This window comes from Pithys albifrons, chromosome 6 (genome assembly GCF_047495875.1).
Source record: "Pithys albifrons albifrons isolate INPA30051 chromosome 6, PitAlb_v1, whole genome shotgun sequence".
NCBI lineage: Eukaryota > Metazoa > Chordata > Aves > Passeriformes > Thamnophilidae > Pithys > Pithys albifrons.
In genome coordinates this window covers 34813121-34836779 of record NC_092463.1, presented here as the reverse complement: position 1 = coordinate 34836779, position 23659 = coordinate 34813121, and the positions used below count along the sequence as shown (strand labels likewise).

General features: G+C 40.7%; 1 protein-coding gene across 6 annotated transcripts in view; it reads right to left on the bottom strand.

Annotated features, from left to right (window-relative positions):
- Positions 1-23659, bottom strand: part of RAD51B (RAD51 paralog B) — a 369445-nt gene that overhangs the window by 106727 nt on the left and 239059 nt on the right. The window lies entirely within an intron of this gene.

Here is a 23659-nt window from a genome sequence, read left to right as displayed (position 1 = left end):
AACCCAGAGTTTGCTCCTCTTGCAGGACACTTGAATGGCTTTAAAGAAAGCAGTTGCCTTTCCACATTCCACTGTGGGTCAAAATGAGCTGCCCATCCCAACGAGAGCAGCTCAACTCAAGCACTTTGCCTCTGTTCCATTCCAGGCCCCTGTAACATGAGCAGTCCATACAGGGACAGGACACCACACTGAACGCTGCACTCAAAAAGTCTGTCCTCTCCCTCTGGCACAGAGAGCACCACTGTTCCTTTTTAAAAATCCCCTGCTCTTAGCAAGGTTTGTTTTCCTAACTGGTTCCCAGAAACCTCTTGGGGGTTCCAAGCCCAGAAAGTAATTACCGCATTACTTTGGCCACAGACACAATATCAACCTTGTTAGACTTGGCCTGTGGAGAGAGCCAAACACCTGCTGCTGCAACATTTATTTGATAAGCTTCATGGTTTGCTAGCATAAACCTGATCCTGCTGACTTGCAGGAGGATGAAAAGGAGTTGAGGGGAAAGGGTGGAGCAGGTACGCAATCTCACGGCCCTCCAACCCAGGAGCTCACAGCCCTCTCTCCCAGCAAGCTCTCATTTCTCTTTGCTTTCTTGTTCCCTGGTGAGAGCTTCAGAGAATTGGTTTTCCCCCTGCAGTTATGCAGGCAGATGTGGAAGGGGCTAGGATTCCCATGCTTTATGACGGATTAACTGACAAGTGTGGGATCAATACGGGAATTGTTTTAGCTCTGGCTGCATCTGTAGGCTTCCAAAGCAGACAGAATAGCTGCACACACTCTTACTGGCATGGTGGTGTGTGCACTGAAAGCCTGGCTTAATGCCAAAGTCTATTAGTTAACAGCAAGGAGGGAGGGGAAGAAAGGGCTGAAAATCAGTCAAATCAACAGATAAAGGTTGCAGAGACAAGCAGAGGTAGAAATAGAAACTCGATTCTTCTTCAAATGACATTGTTTTCTTGTCTGGAAAAAAAAAAAAGGTGGGAGTAGGGGGAAATAAGATTTTATCCCAAACAGAACTATCTCTTCCAGTTGATACTGCCAAGCAATATCTGACGAACACAACACAAATGCCAAGGGACTTAGCAGGGAGGAGAAAATAACCTTCCCAATTATGGTGCTCAGTATGAGGAAAGACTTATTCTCCTGACAGGCACGCTTGACTCCTTCTCTGCTTCACCTTTTTCTAGGCAGAGAAAATAAAAAATGGACAATCTAGAAAACCATTTATCTACTAGTTGTCACTTACACAGAAAGGGTTTGACCTCAGGACAGTATGTTTTCTAGTGTACCTCTGTCTGTGTATGTTGATAGTGTATCTTGGAGATACATAGTGTGATTCACCTCTTGGGAGACAGTGAGAAGCAGATGCATCACTGTGGATTACATCAGAGCCAGACGAAACTTTTATACAAAACTTGGTAAAAATATGAAGACTAATCCTCTGAACACGTGTGAAATTGTCTAAATGAGCATCTCCTATCTTGTTTCACCTTCTTCTGCTGGCTCAAAACTTCAGGAAATTTATTTCCTGATAGATAAAAAAACCTGCAAAAATTCAAATAATATGTCAGAAGACATTTTCTGGATAGATCCAACCCAAATCAAACACCTCAAAAGAAAACTTCTCTTGTGGAACCTCAAGTACAGTTCTACAGGTATGTGAAATTCAGGTAACAAATGATAAACATCTGAAGTTTTGGACTAGCACCAACATTCTGCTTTTGCATTCAGTCTTCACAGGGTGAAGGTACAGGACTCACAGCATGAAAGAAAAATGCTAACTACACGCAGAAAACCAGCATGACTGGATTCTCAGAGCTCTTCTAACACAGCCAAGTGTTCTTCAGTTTCTGCTTTTATTGACTAGATTGTTTCTCTACGAACAGTATGAGACAGATTTTTTAGAACTAGTAATTAAGGAAGAGAAACAAATAACGTGATACTTATTAGAAGATTTGTTGAAAGAGCTGCAAGCAAGAAGACAGAAATTGTAATAGAAATGGACCTACACTGGGAAGCCTACATTGCTTGGAAGCCTGTGAGCACAAAAGATCCACAAAGTAAGCTGCCTAGCATGAAAATCTTGAAAGCAACACACAATACATCCCACTCCTGGAATTGCACCAGACTTAGCCATCTTAGCTTCTTTGAAAACTGCTGATGACCAAAGCAACTAACTTCATTCTTCCTCAACCATTTTGCTTCAAGGCTCTATGCCAATGTTCCTCAACAGACTAAAAGCAAAACAAAAGAACTCCAAATCCATTGTTCACCCAGCAGGCAGTGGTGGTAAGGAAGAACTCCTGGCCTGTTCCTCAACAGCTTCTTGAGAAATCAGCAGCAAAACTCCCAAGTTAAGAACAATTTTAGTATTTGGAGCTCTCTAAATAATAAAGCCATCTCATTTCAGAAAGTACTAGAAAGCATTACACGTACAGTGTTGCAATTACTATAAAGATCCTCCTAATTTCTGTAAAACCCCTATTGTATTACAGGATGCTTGTCTGTATTATTCTGCCTTTTATTTTTGCTACAGACTATGAGCAAATGTACACTTTGTACAGCAGCCTCTACCTGTAATTTCACCAGACTATCACTGGTGCAGAAGCTCCCTGAAGGATATATGTTTCATGGTAAAATACTGGTAGACTGTTACACTAGCAGGAATAGTGTTAAAGAGTTGAATAGGTCTGACGGCAGCCAGAGTGAACTACTGCTGGATTTCTGAGAAGTGGAACTCAAGGAGCTTGACCTGACAGATCAGCAGAGCACTCTGAAACCTTACTAAGTTTGGAGCACACAAGGGTAAATGAGAAACAACAATGATGGCCACACAGCTCACTCAGAGCAACCCAGGAGAGCAGACATATGCTGACAATGAACACTTAACCCAAAAAGAACAAAAATCATACAACAGCTTCTTAAAATAAATCCTCCCAACAGGCCCTGCTTCATTGCTTCCTGTTCTGTAACAGCCACCAGACCACAGGAGTGAAACTTACCCTGAGTCACGTTAAGTGCACGTGTGCTCAAGAGCACTAAGCTCTGGGTGCCCAGGCACATGTGGCTGCCCATGCTCTTGTGCAGCCAGCTACAGGACCATGAGAAGAACATGAAAGCTGGATGCTTCTCTCTCTCTTTCTCCATATTCCTCCTCTATGCAGAGAACTTTATGTAGTTGAAAACGTTTTCCTCTCTACAGGTAAAATGTGAGCAAGCGTTGGAGACCCTTAACAGTGCACAGGTACTTGGAGCTCAGCCTGTGTCACATTCCTGGGAATCTCTAGGATCAAGACCTTACCACTACACCATTTTGTATGACAGCAAAGGATCAAATTGGACAGAGTCAGAGTAGAATATCAAGATAAAACTCTTTTTATGGTAACTGAATATTACTCTCTCAAATCTTTTCTCTCCTTTTCAAAAGAGCATTTCCAGCTTTACTATCATGAAGACAACTTTTATCTTGGGAACCAAGAGTAAGCAGTATGAGTTGCCTAAGTTGGCAAACACACTAAAACAGGTTTCTCAAAATATGTCATAGCTTGGTGGCTTGAAATGACTGAACCCCATCATTCTCCCAGGTTTTTTGTTTGAGCATATCTGTTTCTTCAGGTTGGAATCAATGGAAGAAAAACACTGTGGCTTCTTGTTATGTCTTTGATTAAAACCTACTGAAATCGGTCAATCTAGCACTACATTTCCTTTCAAGCTAAATAAGGCTAGAGTTACATACCACTTTGTTTAGTAATTGCTAAAAACAAAAGACTACAAAAATGCAGGTTGTGCACAGTCTGGTCCTCATAAAACAAAGGGAAACATGGGAACAGATGCCACAAATGTGGAGGTTAGGGCAATGAGTAGTGCAGCCCTGCTTCCAGAAGTGTTGGGGATGAATATGGTATCTTTGTCGATATATGAAGCATAGCCTAGCATGTGAGGCTTACTTTCAGTCAATGTTACTGATATAACTTTTACTGCATCAAAGTATTGGACTTATTTCTTTGGTGATTTGCTAGCTGTCACTCAAAGCATGTGGACTAGTAAAAGCATAAAAATGTTTATTTTTTGTTTTTGTTAGGTGAGGGGTGCAAGTGTGTAAAGAATACCAAGAACAGGTTTCTTCTTAAAGAAACTCACTCAAAGACATCCAAAATTAAGTTTACTCCCTCAGAATACTCTTAGGTTAGCTTGAGCCTTAAAATAAATCTCTGGCCATGTCCTAGGTGGCTAACTACTTCCAGTTATTTCTGAATAAAGTTTTAACCACTTCTCTTGCAGTCAGTACGTAACAGGTTGGGGTGAGGGAAGTGATCTGTCTGAATGTTAGACAAATTAATAGACCTACTGACAGAATAAAAGCAAAAGAACAAAACAAAGTAACTGAAAAGGACAGCAGACCAATTTGCCAATATCAGCATTTGAGGAAGGTCTAGGAAAAAAGTGAAACACCTTACAGTATCCAAAAGCCTTCGGATCACTTTATTTCAGCTGTCATGCCCTAAGTTTTGGCGAGAAGAAATACAGGCAGAAAATGCTAAGAAGATTTCCAGTCCTTCAACTTAATATTCAAATAGGTTTTTTCACAGCAACAGTACATCAACTCAAACTTGATTTATCCTTTAAAAACCCAGTGTAATTCCTAAAAGCTCTGCAGCAACTCTGACCTGTTTTCAGAGCACTGTGGCACACAGGAGGTGAACTGGGTCCTGACTGGGGAGGTACAGCATGTGCTCAGGAGAAGGAAGGACTACAAGAGAATCCCATGGAAAAACCATGTCCTGCTCAACCTAGTCTCCAGGCTGAGAAATTATTTGTCAAGTAAAGTATAAGAGATTATGTGTGTATTCAAACCTTTGCTTGCATTGACTCATAAAGCAGGAAAGCAGTGAAAATGCAAAATTCACTTTGGAAAAATATGCCCAGATAAGGATATATAAGGCTTTCTGGATAACTATGCAATAATTGGACTATATGTATACAGCCTGTAACACTGTAGAAATGAAGCATCCTTCATATAATGCTGAATATTTCAGCATCTCTGTAAATTAGAAAAGAAGATGGAAAACAGGATATGGTGAAGTTCTTTTGCTCATTATTGCACAAAACTGGCAAGAATTAGCAGTTGAACCCAGATATCCTCAGGCCTCAACCTTAAAACTGGATTTGCTTTGATGTTACTGATGTTACATGTTCCTAGGGCACATGTAAAAGAGTCCTGAACAACTGATGGTGATTCTTGTGGCTTATTAGCCAGTGATGGATATGTGCTGTGCACATACTCATTTACCATAACAAATATTTGCGCATGGGATTGAAGCACTGGGAGGCCATACGTGCACAGCTATTGTCTCAAGTCAATCCTTCCTTTCAATGCCTGGTTCAACTCCATCCTCCATCTCAGTCCCTCCATTAATCTCCCCATTTGCTTTCTAGTTCTGCTTAGATTAAGAGTTATTGTCACTAAGTACATGGAAACTGTAACCAAAGAGTGACTGTGCCTTACATAATCACTCAAATAATTTCCAGCTAATGATTTAGTGTTTGCTTTACTTCTCCACCCACTGCCTGGGTTTTTTTAGGGCAAAGACATAACTTCTTGCATGTTGCTAGAGGACTATACACACCAGTGGGGCTAAGACCGCAATAAAAAAGATTTAATGGCAAAGAAGATGAGTAGAATCAATAAGTATTTTCCCTTCAGCAGAAAACAGCATGTTGCTACTTTGGTGGCAAAGGCTCCTATGCTCGAAGAAGCTAAGAACTGCCTTCTGTAAGTGCCACACTAGGGAAGTACTTTTGGTTCTACATGCCCATGTGTCTGCTGATGAGACAATTCACTGTCTGTTTCTGGGGACAGAATGAATGGAGGAGTTAGATCAATTATCTGAGAGTCTTCAGGATACACTCTGACAGATGATGAAAGGACTCTAATATGTAATTGAAATACCCTCTACCAAAATACTTAACATTAAGTCTTGGCTGATTACACACAGGTCTGAGCTATCTCAGACCTTCAGAACAGGAATTGAGTTGTTTATCAGTGAAAGCCAAACTTTTCAAAAGCTGGCTTCCCACTACAGAGCCTTTGTGTTGGGTAAATTAGCTTCAGGAAGAAAATCAAAATGAATTAAAACCACATGGAGATACTCTCCCTTTACCCCCCTTTCCTTTTGCTTTATGAATCCCCTCTGTCTGACAGAGGCCAGTTCAGTATAATTTAGTTCAGTGTTTTTGTTTCCTAAAGTCTCAGTCTTGGGCTGAGTCCATTAATAGGCTGCAGCTGATTTTAATCTAGATGAACTCAAGACTTCTCTCTTCTTTGGTTTTAAAAAAGATTACAAATTGTGTGTTATATAAAGAGAGGGAAAAGGGAAAACAAGAACCAGAATGGGTAAAAAATCTGCTCTCCATTAGCTGACCTGCTGAACAAAACTGTGATTCATATAAAGATGAGAAATGAGAGATGTGGGGAGAAAAATACACAACTTAAAGCTCTAGTGATACTGCACGCAGACACGCTGGTAAAAGGAGATGCAGTAATGTTTGCATAGTGACCATTACCATTGTAACAACACAGAGAGATATTAACGGGACTCCAAAAGTGATAAACCAGATGTCTCAGACTATTCTGATGGTTTGCAGCACCCCTTTCCAGTTAAAATCAGTTTGATAGAAACTATGACCTCTTTGAATCTCAGGTCTGCCTGGTAGCTAAGGAGGAATAAGCTGGTCTTAGACTAGTTCCTTGTACTTATTTTGGAGTGTAAAGGAATGCCACGACACTTACATGATGATTCAAGTGGGACTTCTAAATGGAGGTGCTGAACCTAGAGAGAGTTGCCTCAGATTGGTGCTGAAGCAATTTTGGGTGGAAAGGGGCTGTTGTTTTTTTTTTAATGCCAGCTTGCCTTTTCTGTCTGCCTTATGTCACTCTGGAACTCTACACAGTCATAGGACACTGGATAGCTCAAGACTGCATGAATCCATGATTTTTAAAATACTTGCTATAGGCTGCAGATGTGACATTCATGTGATGCTCAACCTCAGTGTTGATGCATTAAGTGTTTCCATTTAGAGGAATCTCATGAACAGCTCACACACACCTGCTCCATTTGAAAACAGTCACTGTGGCTGAGCAGCAAAGCCAAACATGAAGGGACTGTGAACAGCACAGGAGTAGAGTGGAACTACTCACAGCACAGCAATAGGATGGCTGCCATTTGGAAGAACAGGAGTTACAGAATTGTCTGTAACAGACTTCTGTTATTTAACTCCAGCTGAAAAATATAGATTAAAAACTGCTTTAAATCCACAAGAAAAACAAAATGCTTTTCATAACCTATGAGCAAGATTTTAAGTGAGCTGTACTCAGAAACAAAGGGTCCCGAGAAGCTGGAGTTTCAATGTTACTATATTAACTTAAAAATCTCAAAATAGCATTTGATTCCACAGAGAATCAGTTTCAAAAGTCCAGAAATAATTTTTCCTACTTGTTAATGCTGTCATTTTGGGAATTGCACATGTTTTACACAAACAAAGAGAGTACATACCTGTATAAAGTAAAAATCACAGCTTTGCCCAAAGAAGGAAGTAGAATAGGTATAGTAAAAGTGCTAGTAATCAATAATAAACAGTAGATATGCAGAGAAAGAGACGGGCAGAAGAGTAAGTAGAATTACATGGTTCTATCAGCTTTACCTGAATACAACCCCTCATAATAAGTTTCAATTGCAATGAAAAATGTGCCTGGATTAAACCCAGTAATTTTTCATTCATTGCTAATGGGGTAAATGTAACTTGGAAGGAGTCTGTATGCAATCACTGGAGGTTTTATTTGTATATCTTTTCTGGAGTTTGACTATATTTGATTGCATGTGGGTGGCTGTGGGACAGGCAGACAGCTGGGTGAAAAACTATGACAAAAGGAATCTTGTCCCATTTCCTGCCTGTGCCTCATTCACTAATGAGCACTGCTCTGGGTCATTCTCAAGATTTCTTCATCTGTTGTTGTCTCGTCTGCAAAAGGGGCACCCCATCAGTGGAGCTGTTGTCAGCTTGTCTTTAGAGTTTATTCTGCTGTCTCTCACTATTGCAGCTGTGTGGGATTTTAAGTGCCTGGCTGTAAACAACTCCATATTTTGTGTTTCTTTTTGGATGACTTGAAGGCCAGGCTGAGGCCAGATGTGTTTGCTGGTGTAATCTGTTTCTCATTTCTTCTAATAAATGCATATCTCAACAACTAATAATAAAGTGAATCAGGATTTATCTGTTGTCTTCTTCAGTGTGATTTGTGTTGGAAAGAGAATATTAATAAAACATAGTTAAGACCTCAGTCTCTCCTTTCTTCCTGGAGTGCTTGAAACATTCACTGAACATATCCCTGTGAATAAACAACCAGGCTGGTGAACTTGAAGCCATTAGACTTCTGCTGTAGCAACCAATATCCCTTTTGCTAGCTTGTGGAAACAAAGCCCCTTTGCTGCTTTAAGAAACAGTGGTTTTCAGTAACACTTCCTCATTTATTCTTGTTTCTTTTGTCAGATCAGTCCACTTGAAAAAGTTTATTCCTGGTAACAGGTTTAGTCATTTTAGTAGGATTCTTTTATAAAAGGCTTCTACTTGTGCACAGGCAGGTTTCAGCTTTCTCCCACTGTAAACTGTTCTGTTACCAAGTCTAGTCCATTGTTGAGAAACCCCATTAAAGGAGCCACACACACATGAAGACTGCACCTCTCTTGCCATGTCCAGGCCACTCCTGTGAGGTTCATTAAACCTCTATCCAGGGAAAAGGAGGAAATTACACCCAATTCATTGTATTAAAGAGTTGTCTTTTGATTTGTGTTGTTAAATGGTATTGAAATAGCTTTTGCTTTCCAAACAGGTGTAAAGGTGAGGCAATGGGAAGGGGAATACTGCAAAAGCTACCCCCTTCCACTAATGGCCTGCAAGATGTGTGCTGTTGCAGTGCAACACAGAGCTGTGCTCTCTACGGTTCTCTATCTCTTCTTTCCAGTTGGACCATGGCTTATAACCACTGCCAGTTCTTGCATCTCTTAGAGTGGGACTCTCTCAATTAAAACCTCTGCTTAAGTCTGTCAGACATGCTCCATCAACAGAAAGAAATTCCATTAGGTCTGGTTTTGATAGCAGACTTCCAGTCCTCTGGTATCGGCTACATGGTGCTTTACCTTCTCTGTAAGTTGAAATTATGATAGATAGATAGATAGATAGATAGATAGATAGATAGATAGATATGGTTATAAAAACAATTGCTATAAAAAAGTCATAGGGTTGTCCTTTACTCAAGAAGCCTTTCAGAGAAAAGCTCTAGTTTCATCCCAAAGGAGCTTTTGCCAAGCCCTCTAGCCCTGGGAAGGAAAGGAAACCCTTTTTTCAGTGCTAGGCAGTTCTAATTACAGATGCATCAAACCAGCACCTATTTTTATTGAAGATAATTGTTCTCTGACAGTATTCAGAAGTTCATCTATTGTCTTCAACTGCACTAATGAATGTTAGTTACCCAGTCAGCCTTGCTAGTTCTGTTCAGCAAATGGTCCACCACAAACTAAGAAAATGCTATTTCGTCTGTGCCTCTTCAGTTTTATTTTAACACCCAAGTACAAAAACTGTAACTGCATATGTAAGCCATTGAGACTGGCATAACTGAAGACAACTGTTTTAACTGCCAAGGAAGATGATTTGTTCTATTAAAACCACTCATGAGGATATGTGAGAAGGAAAGACACCCTTTTAGCTTTGAAGAAACAAATGATTTCTAGGGTTAGTAATTAGGAAAATAAAACAAACCCAAAGCATTTGTATTTGTAAACTGAGTATACATGTTGTGGCATGACTAAAATGTGCTAACTGTAATCTTGGAATTCTTTTCTTAAATGAAGTACCACACCTCAAGATGCTAGCAACATAAAAAAACTAAGGATGGGCAGACTTATTCCACCACTGGCTCATCTGGGTTCTCAGCATTTTACTGAGCTTTCACATCTACTGTATGAATTAAAGATCAAACTGTTTTCAGAAGGCTACTTTGGTGGGTGGTCTGAGTTAATTTTAATTCTTATTTTCCAGGACATTCATAGTTTTCTTTGCATTTTCTCTGTTGAACTTAGTGGTTTTACAGCACCACAATACCAATAATGTAATATGGAATACTTGTTCTATTTCTTCCTGCATCCAGCAGAGTTTACACACAAACTGATCATACACAGAACCACAAGAAGCATATCTATTATGAGCTTGGACTTAATTCTCCTGCCTTCAATGGTTTTGTATATAGTTGGCATACTAAGACCCTTTAAAGAATATTTCTTACACTTGAGTGTTTCATGGGATTCTTCCCATTCTCTTTGCATTCTTATCAAATGCTTCCACACTGGCAAATAAACACGCCCTTGGAACATTTGCATTAAACAAAACAAGGCTATTTTATCTAATTAAAGTTCTTGCTCTGTCTACAGTAATGTTGGTAGAGCCTTCACAAAACATTGTTGTGAGCACAATTGGATTCCAGAATTATGGAAACAGACTCTTAATGTAAAGGTGTGAGAGTCATTTTGTTCATCATGCACCATGGTAACCTGTGAATTAACAGCAAATCAATGCAGAGGTGCACCCTTAATGGGAAGACACAGCCGATAAGTATTTGTGGGCTGCTTTTATTTTCTGTCCAAAGTCTCAAAGCATCATATACAAGGAATGGACTCTGTCTATCAGAATCAAAATATGCATCCACATTTTTCAAACACCCTAACACCACAGCATTGCCTTTAATGGGATGCAAATCTGTTTCTCCACCGTCTCTTAATATGTTGAGTTGGTACATAGACTAGACAAAACCAGAGTAAGACTAACACACAGGCAGGTTGAGCAAACTTTCATGATGGCAAGGGATATCTTGAAATCATAACCTGAGTTTAGCTGATGACAAACTCATTGTCTGAGTCATCTGAAAATCTGAAACAATGGCTCAGAGCATGGTAAACTTTGTCATTAATCTGACAGTGTAACAGCCTCATGAAGGATGGGGAGATGGACAGCAGGGATTCTGCCACTTCAGCAGGCAACTCCATGGGTGGAGCAGAAGCAGAAAAGTACAGTAATCCTGACTCAGTCTCTAGCAGATACATGCTTGATGTTTCAGCAACATGACTGAACTTTACACTCAGGACACCCTATGCCTGTCACATTCAATAAGGAAATGGCATTTCTTACTGTTTCTGATGATGAGCAACAATGCAGAGGAGAAATCAAATGGCAGAGAAGCAGCAAAGCAGAGGAACCAGGGTTTAAAACCAGGCTTTAAAACCTCATGTGATCTAAATAAATACTAGCACTGACATACCTGACTTGGGGTTGTCATGCAAAGGAAAGCTACTCTTCAGATAAACAGTGTCCACCCTTAACCTCCTGAACTATCAATTTTCCTCGCTTAATACTGCAGAAAGGTTATGTTTCAGTGCCCTGTGCTTCCTCACATTTAAAGTTAGGGTAGCCAAGGGCAACAAAGACTCCTTCCTCTCCAGCCTGATAGCACAGCTCTTCCTTCCTTTTGTTCACATGAAGAACAAACACTGAGCTGAACAATAACAGTGGGTGCTTCATTATGATGCTCGCCTGGGCATCCAGTCTTGGTTAGCATTATCTTACCACTTGGTTTTGTTTTGAAGGAAACCCTGAATGGTCCTTTCAAATGCTAGTGTTTCAAGATCAACATTACCTCTATTTCCTCTGTTTTCAAGTTTCCTTATTTTGCCAACAATATGCAGCACCATTAAAAAAACCCCCAAAGACACCCCAGTGAACTGATAAAGCTGCCAGTCTGAGGCAAGCAGTAACAGAAGGCCAACCAAATTAGCTTTCCCAGAACTAGTTAGGTTACTGATTCTGAGCACTATGGAAAAAAAAACCACAAACCAAGAACAAAGAAAGCCAAAACAACTTAATCCTGGGCAACTATTGAAGGAAGTGCACATGAGGAACACAGTTTAGGCCTGAAATATACTTTATTTGAAAACATCCAGGCATCTGTTCACACTTCCTGAAACCAACGTCAACAGCAGACTACACTCTGTTACATCTCCTATTTTATGGACAAAAAATTATTTAACAAAATCCATACCCTCTGATCTGTTACAGATAGGTGATGAACCCAGCTTACCACAGACTTATCACTTGTGCATTCCTGCACTTTTACTCTCCTTGGACAAGTAATTGTTTTGGACAAATTACTAACTTACCACTCACTTTTCACACTTCGTTCACACAAGTGAACAAATTAAATAATTGTGCAGCCATCTCTGACCCAAGCATAGTAAAGAACCTACACTGAAAACAGGTGTTGGTGGCCACAGTTATGCCTTTCATAAACCCATAATTGTTAAGGAGGGAAAAGACCTTTAAGTTCATCAAGTTCAACTGTCAGCCTAGCACCACCTCCATGTTCACCATTAAACCATGTCCTCAAGTGCCGTATCTGTATGTTTTTTGAACACTTCCAGGGATGGTGACTGCACTACTGCCCTGCACATTCTATTCCAATGTTGACAACCCTTTCACTGAAAAAAATTCTGATATCTAAACTCAGTCTCTCCTGGCACAACTTGAGGTCATTCCCTCTTGTCCTGTCATGCCACCTAGGGAAAGTGACTGACAGCCGCCCCTGTACAACCTCCTTTCAGTTAGTTGTAGAGAATGATAAAGTCTCCTTTTCTCCAGGTTAAACAACCCCAGCTCCCTCAGCTACTCCTTATAAGACTTATGCTCCAGACTTCACACGAGCTTCCTTGCCCTCACAGTCCAGCACCTCAATGTCTTTCTCGTAGTGAGGGGCCCAAAACTGAACACTGCTCGAGGTGTGGCCTTACCAGCACTGAGTACAGGGGGACAATCACTGCCTTGGTCCTGCTGGCCACCCTATTGCTGATACAGACCAGGATGTCATTGGCCTTCTTGGCTACCTGGGCACTCTGCTGGCTCATGTTCAGTCAACTGTTGAGCAGCACACCCAGATCTTTTCCTGACAGCCAGCTTTCCAGCTGCTCTTCCTCCAGCCTGTAGGGTCGCATGTGGTTGTTGTGATCCAAGTGCAGAATACGGCACTTCACCTTATCAAACCTTATACAATTAGCCTTAGCATTGATGCAGCCTATGCAGATTCCTCTGCAGAGCCTTTCTGTCCTCCAGCAGATCAACACTCCCACTCTACTTTGTATCATCTGCAAGGTTGCTGAGGGAGCACTCTCTCCTTTTTACAGGTTGTTGATGAAGATATTAAACAGGACTGACCCCAACACTGAGCCTTGGTGAAACCCATTAGTGACCAGCCACCAACTGGATGTAGCACCATTCACCACCACTCCCTGGGCCCAGCCATCCAGGCACTTCTTTACCCAGTGACAACTACACCCATCCACACTATGGGAAGCCAGTTTCTCCAGGAGAATGCTGTGGGAAACAGTGTCAAAGGCTTTATAAAGTGTAGGTAGACGACATCAACAGACTTTCCTTTGTCCACTAAGCAGATCACTTTGTCATAGAAGGAGATAAGGTTGTTCAAGCAGGACCTGCCTTTCATAAACCCATGCTGCCTGGGCCTGATCCCCTGGCTGTCCTGTACATGTTGCAGGATGGCACTCAAGATGATCTGCACCATGACCTTCTCTGACACAAAGGTCAGGCTGACAGGCCTGCAGCTCCCCAGATCCTCCTTCTTATAGATGAGTGTCACATTTGCCAATTTCCAGTCACCTTTGGCCTTCCCTGTTGACCAGGACTGATGGTAAACGATTGAAAGTGTCTCAGTGAGCCTTTTGGCCAGCTCTCTCAGGACTTGGCTGAATCCCCATGGACTTCTGCAGGTCTAAGTTGGATAGCAGTTTGCTGACCCTCCCCTCCTGGATTATGGAGGCAAAAGTTGTTTCAGTGGTGAGTGGGAAGAGGAACAATTGGGGGCAGATAGCTTCATCCCTGGTCAAGGCTCTTTTTCTGCAAAGATCTGTCCACAAAAAAACCCCCACTCTTGAACTGAGTGTGAGGTGAGCCAGCCTCAATTAGGGCTACACTGTTGTCTGCAGCCCTCAAGGGGGCCAGTTTACTTACCCTGTCTGCCAGAAGAGGCCTTGAGTTTGCAGATTCAGTTTCTGTGCTAAAGTTTCCTGTGCCCTTCCTTGAGTGATACAGCAGTAAGTGGTGTCCCTCCTGAGCCCAGGCAGCTGGGGCCAGCTTGAGGGACAACTTTCTCCCCTTGTGTTTAGATGTGACAGTGGAATTTAGTTCATTCTACACTGGAGAAATCTGGACTTGCTCTGATCCCTGTCCATTGCTTAGGAACCCTTCCTAGGGCACAACAAGTCCTTCTACTGAAAATCAAACACTGTCTCAGGTGTCTGCTCATCATTGCTACTCCTGTTGTAGGTTGGAGACTATGGGTCAATTGTGTGACCACTCATTCCCCAGTTCAGCCTAACACATATTTGAGAGAAAAAGGGGGAGAAAACATGTTATTCAAGAAAAAGAAACTATTCTGGATGAATAAAAATTACCATTGTCAAACTCCAGTAAAGTCTTAATGAGTGTTATTCAGCTGGAAGGACTGTAGCGATGAAGCAAGGCAATGAAGTTGTAGGGGAAGGAGGGCTGAAAGGCAAAGAAGAAACAACATACCTTTGAGCTCTGCTGTGCACAGCATAGGGCCCTGCCTCTGTATCAAACATGAAGGTGGCTGGGATCACATTACAGAACTATCAAAGATATGCTTTAACCGCCCTGATTTAGTGGGTTTGGCTTTTGCTACCACATTAGAATACATTGGCTTGATTTTCAAAGGTAACAAGTACCTACAGCTCCCACTGCCTCTGGTGACAGATGCAGCTCTAAAAATCAATTTAAGATAGTTTGCATATTGAGAAGAACCAAAGGAAAATAAAAGGCCTATTGTGTGGAATAGAAGAGCTTAAACACTGCTGATTGGTGGTATATGAGTCTCTTCCCTTTTCAAATGAATTTCGCTTCATGTTTTGTTTGGTTGTCCAGCTGATGCATCCTGTACCCTCCAGTGCTAAGCTGGTGGGATCCCACATACTTTTCCTGGCATGTGGTGTTTAAAATAAGAGACCTCAGCAATCGGATATCCTCAGCATTTCCAGCTATTGAACTCAATCATGAGTTCTGTGATCCAATTTCAGAGCAGAAGAGAAAAGATACATGGTAATATTCTCCCCGTGCTCGTATGGGGCAGACAAAAGAAAACTAGGCAAACAGGATGTTCTGCTCTTCTGTGAACTTCAGCAAATGCCATGGCAGACAGGATATGGTCTACAGACTCACAGCTGCAATGCATGTGCCTGGCTGCCCAATATCTTGTTTTGGGTACTTCACTTGCAGCACAAATATAGCATGAAGTAAAAGATGTAGTGTGCAGTTCCCACCTGACATGCCTCAAAACTGAGGTCCTTCATCAAGCATATGCAGTCTGAAGGAGGAATGTGACGTTTTCTGTATGCTACTAAGCAAGAATCTAATTCCTAAACTCACTCAGGACATCTTCACGACTGCAATACCTGGTATTCACTAGTTTGGGTATCAGCCTGCTAATTCTAAAAGCCTATTTGCTGAGTAGTAAGGCATATCTCAGCCAAGGTCTCCACAATAGCACACAGCACTATTCAGACTAGTTGATAGCACTCTAATATTCCCCAACATTTTCTAGAAACACCACTCCTCACATCTCTGCTGTTGCTTCTGGAAAGTGCACCTTCACAGGGGATTGGACTGTATGGGAGATTGTTTCTGTAATGAAAAAACTAGTAAGTTTAAATGTAAAAGAGATTCTGTGGATCATAAAGCAAAATCTTTTCAACAACATCTCTGAACTGTTAATTGCAACATCATTTGCCTTTGCTTCCTCTTCCCCCCTACAGTTATATGTGTGCTACTTCATCTCCACTGAAGCCTAAGGCAGACCCTCTAGGGTTATTCAGGTGGCAAACCAAGGAAGAATACACCATGCTCCAGCAAACTGCTGACTAAAGTTGTTGCCTCTCTCATCTCTATAATCCCCGGTTAACTCAATCTGGCCCTGAAATTTCATCTCACAAATTATTCAGAGGTCTTCACAGAACTGAATGACAAAGGACCAGATTCTGGTTTCATTACAACATAAGCATCGAGGAGCAGTGCTTAAGTTCAAAGGAACATTGCAGAAAATACTTCACAGTAACAGCCCAATATTATTAATTTTAGGGAATGACTGTAATGAGGAAAAGGTTTGCTGAGAGGGTTTATAATGTGTATCTATTTCTATTGAAATGCTATATAGTCCTATTTCATCTTATCAAGACAGACTTAAGCTTATATGAGAAGATCGTTTAAATCTGTGGTTACTCCAGTTTTGAAGACAGGGCACATCAACACATCAGATGCAGAGATACCTGAGGTTGTTCTGGGTATGTTAATTCTGGAAACACAGAGAAAGTTTCAAAGAAAAACAACACTGGGGCCAAAGCAGTGGAAGCCCTATTTGTAAAGCATTACCCCTGTGCTAGTAATCTCCCCCTCAGGCAAAGTTTGCTAGTTTAGATGAAGTGCTATTCAAACGTGCTTGTCTACACAGAATTGCACTCTGGAGACTTCCAAGTTTAGACTGTAGGCAACTGTAGGATCTCCACAGCACTCTTCCCTCCCCAGCACAGGGAACAATAAAATGTCCAGCATTTCTCTTTGGCAAACAGGCTGCACAGTCAGAGATTTTACAAGATTTGAACATGGAGAATACATGAATTCCTATAGCTAAAGTTGCATGTATTACCAAGGTTAAGTCATTTGGGTCATAGTCCTCTGTTGCTAACAATCATTTCACAAGATGAAATGACAGTAGTGACAGCTTCATGAAACATGCCAGTAGTGAAGCCAGCACAGACATAACTTGAGGATAGCAAAGAAATCTAGTTGTGCCTACATGCAAAGGGAAACCACAGTGAGACCTGCCTTTTACTTTAATAAGCTGTACACAAAAGCATGAGACTTTGGCTGAAAAACAGGTTTTTGAACAGATTTTTTTTTGGCTTCCCACTCATGACTGTGTCCACTTAAGAACATTAAGTCCACTTTAGGTACATTTGACCTTATTCTACAAATCTGTAGCCTGAAAAATGTAACAGCTACATTAAATCCAGGCAATTACTAGTAGAGTCTTGGTATTTTATGACAGTGTTCTGTTCCCAGAACAATATATTGTCACAAATCACAGATACTACCTCTAATCAACAGACAATTTCAGTCCTTATGTTAAAAGCCTTTTAGAAAAAAGGCCATTTGCTTTAGCACTATGCTGAAAACTGAGGGGAGCAGACCACTTTGATCAGGAATTCATTACAGAGAGCCCGGTAAGGAGATTTCTCTGAAGTGAGATCATTTTGTCCCAGGAAGCCCATGCCAGCCTTGAAAAGAGGGGGACAGATTTACACTCTTCAGCTCATTGTTTTAACAACACTGGATTAAAAGAAATTAGTTTTGATTCACAGTTGTGTAAATGAGAACAGATTTGACCCACTGCTTGCACCAAGGTTTTTCGCATATTACATTTAGTAGAACTTCAGACATATTAAATGCTGGCACTCCAGTTGCAATCTGGCAAAGCAATTAGGGACATGTTTGGGTTTCAGTGCAAGGCAGCAGTACTGCATCTTCAGTATCTTTACAAGCATCTTCAGAAATAAGCACATAATTCAATACATTGTACTAAACTGGATTTATCCAGTATAATATCCTCTCAGGAGCTCACAGCAAAAAGTATGGCCAAAAACTTTACCAATATGTTATCTACTATGCCACTATATGAGAGTTCATGTTCACAGACAGGAACATTTAATTTTAGTGAAATGACAATTTATTTTGTTTCTACTGGATCTAACCCCAAGATGCCTCTAGTTTTTCTTCACTGTTAAAATATTTTCCCTCTCTCTCTCTTCATTAACATTTTTAGTTGGTTTTGCATCTGTGCTTTGTTTCTCTGACCTCCTTCATTTGATAGCCATGGAGTTTGGCTACTTCAGCAAGGCTTTGCCAATGCCGCTGCAGAGCAGTAGAGCAGTTCCCACAAAGCCATCTAGTGATGACATCCTCAACCAAGCAAACACCATTCCTGGGTCGCGTTTAGTAACCCATTCCTCAAAATGCCATGAATTACCTGAACTAAAGCATATTTTTCTGGATGTCAGCTCCATCTGTATGGGTGACGTTGCTGGCATTGGGATGACGGGAGGTTTTTTTTCACATGCCTAACTGCCAGGATAGACCTGACCTGCAAACTGATAATGCTTTTTTGCTTTCATTATTACAAACCTGTTAAAAATAGCATGAGACTTTTGGTGTCCTGTGGGGAATACAGCAAAAACGGTTCCACCCCACAGAGATCCTAACAATGATCAGTTCATCTTTATCCCCCTAATAGGGCTGGAAATCACCAGTGGCACTGCAAATCTCTTACCATGTCAATAGCAGCCCACAACTCTATTCTCATTAATCTGTCTTCTACCCACTCACACATCAAGTACAACCCTGCTTCATTTTACAGATTATATCCATGTTGCTCCAGACAAAGGTCACTTAATAGTTACAGTTCTTCAATTGAATAAAAGCTTTTGATGCAGTAAATCATTGTCTTTTACTGTTCAAACCCACACAATACAATACAAATAATGCTGCCCCTTCTTTCAGAATTCCCTTTCTACCTCACTATTCGTTCCTTTACAAAATAAAATGGGGCACTTTTCACTTGCTTCAGCCACATAAATTACTTACAGCACTTTGGAGAGGGTTTGCCATGCTGCACTACAAACCCACACCCCATGCTATTTTGAGATCAAAATGAGCCTCTTTCATTACTTTAAGGAAAAATGAAACTAATGTACCAAGGTTTCCCTAGATTTAGCTGTTACTAGCTCTTTTCCCTAAGTAATGTGAAACTTAAAACCTAAGACACTCTCTTCCAAGTGCCACATTGTTTTGTTTCTACTTATCAGAAGTTACCTGCCTCAATAAGACATTACATGCAAGGTGAGCACATTTGTGTTCAGACAGATTGCGTGCAATGAAAAAGAGGGCAGGAGAAGGAGTGGATTAATCAACTAACTAATCATCCCATCCTGTGGCACAAACCCCAAACTCTTCCCTGTAGCAATACAAGGTATTCCATCCTTTCTTTGAGTAGTGGGGAGAGCCAGTCAGCATGAGACAGAACTTTTGAGGTTATATTTACAGACAATTATAACTTTCTTTCAAAAGGAAGAGTAAAACATATAATGCCAAGTACAATCATGAAAAATAGCAACCCTTTAACAGCAGTACTGCTTTATTTAGCATTGAAGGTCATGACAAGAACTGAGGCTAAAAGCTGAAGGCAGACAAATCCTAATCTGAAATACAAAACAAGAGCTTAGCAGCAAGGTAGCTAAAACTTGAAAACACTGTCAAAGCAAACCAGAAGCTCACATTTCTTGATGTCTTCAAACAAAAGTGAATACCTTTCTAAAGGACATGATTCAGTGTAACATAAGTTACCAGGTATCTGAAGGAAACATGTATGACATATGAGAAGTCAGTTTGGATGAACTGCTAATTCTACGTATCTTTAAACCCTATGAAAATAAATCACTACTCAAAAGCAAGTCCTAGCTCACTAATATAATTTGCCTTTTTTTAGTGCTTCTGTTTTCTCAGTGAAGAGCAACATTAATCACTTAGTTAAAGCATTCAGTGAATAATCCCAATAGTCTTCAGTTGGCAAGCAGCCACCGCGTTCCCTGTCTTCTTTCGCAGCACCATCCTCTTCGTAACAGAAGGCATTTACTTGAGTAAGATGGAATGAGACCTCCACAAACAGCTGAGTTATCAGTTGCTAATAGCTAGGCTTGTTGCTAGCTTGGATTTATACCCTAGAACACAACTGCTTCTAAAACTAGACTCAGATGATCACCCACAGAATACAGCTTAAAACTGACATCAGTTTATTCAGCATGTTTTTTGTGTATGTGTGTGCAAGGCTAAGTGGCACCTCCTAATTCAGCTGACCTAACTCAGTATGTGCTCCATTTAACTTCAATGAAACTATAACTAGGCAAGAACAGTTCACAATCTCTTCTGACTGTTACACTAGGAACAGAATTACGAGCTAATAATTTCCAATCAAACCAGAAATTTTATCTATGTCAATGAGAAAAATCACCTTATGACTGCAATTTTAATCAAGTAGCTCTGTAGCTTTTTCAATGTTATTTTTCTTCTTAACAGCATAACTTCACTCACTTTAACTGGTATTTTGAATCAGAGAAGCAACAGCAAGTCCTTAAACATCATATACAAGTTGACAGTTAAACTTCCAGTATTTTGCAGTGCTTAGATCCAGGCTTCTGCCTCTTTGTCTAAGATCTGAACAAAATAGAGATCTGCTGTCAGACTGGATTCTGCACACAGTTCAAGTTCATCACAGAGTGTCACTGTACAGCATGGCAGTACATAACAGGACACTGTATTTCAATGTAAAGGCAATTGAAGGCTTTTTTAGGTTTCCAGTCCACCCCCTCCACAGCCCAGAGCATACTGAAGCATTAAAAGGAGGAGACTTTCCTTGCTAAATCTCTGACTGTCCAATCTTGCTTTCCAATCACCAAATTTAATTTCTTTAGTCTGAAAGTGGAAATAAAAAAGTGAGGGAAAAAATGGATTCTCCTCACTCCTGAACACTTCAAGTTTTTAAAAGCAAAGAAGTTTTCTTTGTGGCACCCTTGGGCAGCCTGGAGATCTCTGCCAATAAAAGAGAAACAGTTTGCCTTCACTAGGGTCTCCTCCAAAAATTTCTGAGCTTGCACAGGCCATGAGATGCAAGGATGCCAGGGAAACAGAACAGCGATTTACACTAACAAAGAGGATTTTGATACACTCCTCCAAATGGGACAACATTACCATCTTAATAGCCTTTTGCTCTCAGCCCTCTTCCTGAGGACGCTGGAGATTTTTGCGAATGGAGAACAGTTCCGCTTCTCATTTGAACTGCAACAATAGCAGAAGGGCTCCTTAAACTGCACCAAATAGCAGTCTGTGAAATCCCTAACTAGCCGCACTGCCTCTCCTGCCGTTTTATTATCCTCCAGGCCACAGAACAAAGACGGGACAAGCTCCTCCTCCTTTTTTTTTCTTTAGCCTATTCCGCACATCCTAATCCTTCAGAGGTGGCAATGGAAATTGCCTGTGGAACTGTTAAATCACACTTTCACTTTGTCTTTCATTCCCCATTCACCCTTGCTAATCAAGCAGCTTCCAGCCACATTTTCCAATATCAATTTGTTTATGGCCTATTGGTTAATGGTCCCGGGATGGGACCCCCTGAGTAAAAAGAAAGAATCCTGGGCACTTCAGCCAGCTGCTGCTTCTCACCAGTTCCCACACCCATCCACTTGTTCCCATCAGCCACCCTGAATGTGTTCACCTCCTGACACCAACTGAATTAAACAACAAAGCCTGAATGGAGAGTTGCCTTTGCAGTCAGGCTGTGGGATGGATTCCAGTTGTTAGTGCTACATGATGTCTTCTCAGCAGCCATGCAGAGACACTCCCTCACTGCTGGTCCATGCCCAGTTACCTTACTGTCATTCTACCTTGCATCCAGCTTCCCTTTGGAAAGCAGCACCAACTACAACTCTCAGGAAAACTCTAGCCTCTCTTGCACAAGGCACCCTGGTGCCATTTTCTGCATCTTATCCAAACCAGCCATTTCCTGGGGATTTGCTCTCTTCCTCTTTCCATAGAAATAATGATCACTGAAATGTGGGATGACAACATGCAATATTTACTTGCACAACTCAGTAAGATGGCTCACATGTAAGCACTTCCAAGTCTCTATAAAACAGTCGAAGGCACATTATCAGGGGAACCATGCCCTTCCTTGCTATTGATAATGGAGAAAAATATCTAAAATAGAAACATAATGGTGTAGTCAAAGTAATTAAAGGCTCACACAGACAAGCTTCTATCTGCCTTCCAAAATGTACAATGAATGCCAGACATTGAGATATCATTTACTTAAACACGTTCAAACTTGTATCTCACCTGTTTTTAGAAAAATGGTGAATGATGTTTCAAATTTACACCCCAGAAACACAGGGATATAGGGAAAACAGCAACTGCCTCGCTCCAAATACAGTGATACCCTTCTATCTGAGAGTACTGCTCCATCATCATTAAGAGTAACCAGGCCCATTTGTTCTTTAAAGGTAGAGTTCAGTCCTGGGAAAGATATATTCATGGCTCACAGAAAAAAACTGAAAAAATAAAGATCCTCTCTGAACAAATGCTCTCTGTTTCTGAAATGGGAAAACTTTCTTTCCCAGTTTCACTACATTAGTGCCTGAGGACAGAGCAGAAAACTGACTTTTTTTAAAATGACCAGAAACATCTATGTAACACAGAAGATCTTCAAGATAGAAAAGTAGCTTATCGTCTGCCCTATGCTGCAACAAAACATATCAAGACCAACTCTTGTAAGTAACCTCAGTTTAAAGTAATAAAAATTGTTTCTAGTTCCTATAGACTTTTAGAATTACTGGTACCAAAGACAGCAGATTAAATGCCCAAAGTGCTGTCTGAGAATACACTGAGTTTAGTATCCAAAGCCTTGGAAATGGTGAATGGATTTCTCTCTCTATTATCATCATGTAGATGTATCAAATGGAAGCAAAAACACAGCATAGAACATTTTTCCTTCTTTTGTTTTCTGACATTTTGCATTACCCGAGATGTAAGCACATTGAATCATTAGGAAATATAAATACGTCTTTAGTTTGTTACAGTCTGCTTGAAGGTGTAAAATGTGCAATGACAAAGAAGCGAATACTTCACATCCCTTAAAATGTCTGTAGTCACTCATGGGATCAGTGATTCTCAATCACTGGAACCTGAGAAACAGCTATACTCACTTTTCTTACTGTCATGGCTGCTTATGAGAGTGTCTCTCCTGAACAAAAGTGACAGGCACTGACTAGTTTTATTTAGTCTGTTAAACTGATGCAGCGACCAGGAGCCAGTCTGCATATCAACAGACAGCAACTCAACAAAACTGATCCATGAATGTCTATCTAAATGTAAGGATGTTTATTGGGATAAATGTGGAAAAGAAGAGAAGAGTTGAACTTCCCTCTTTGCTGTGGTTTGAAAGTATGTGATTTAGGACACAGCCATGAGGAATCCTAGTTCCCTGCCATCATGGTGGTAATATCCAGCTTTTCAGTACACTACTTCGTATCCTAAAGGATCTGAGGATTATTTAAGACCATGGGGCATTAGCATTAAAATGATCATAAATATAGAAAAAATATTAATTTCCTGTATTTTTATTGATGTCAAGCCATTTGCTAAAGAAGAGACATTTATTAAAGCAGGTTACTAATGATAGATGGGTATGTTTTTCCTGAAGAAACCTATCCCATAGGGCCAATATTACCAGAACCAGACTACTTTATCTTGAATGAAAACAAGGAGCCTTGATTAATAATTTCAGGGCCTATTCCTAGATCCCTGGGAATATGCAAAAACTAATTTAGTGTAATCCAAGACAAATCAGTAAATGCAGCACAAGACTGCCCTTGTCAAC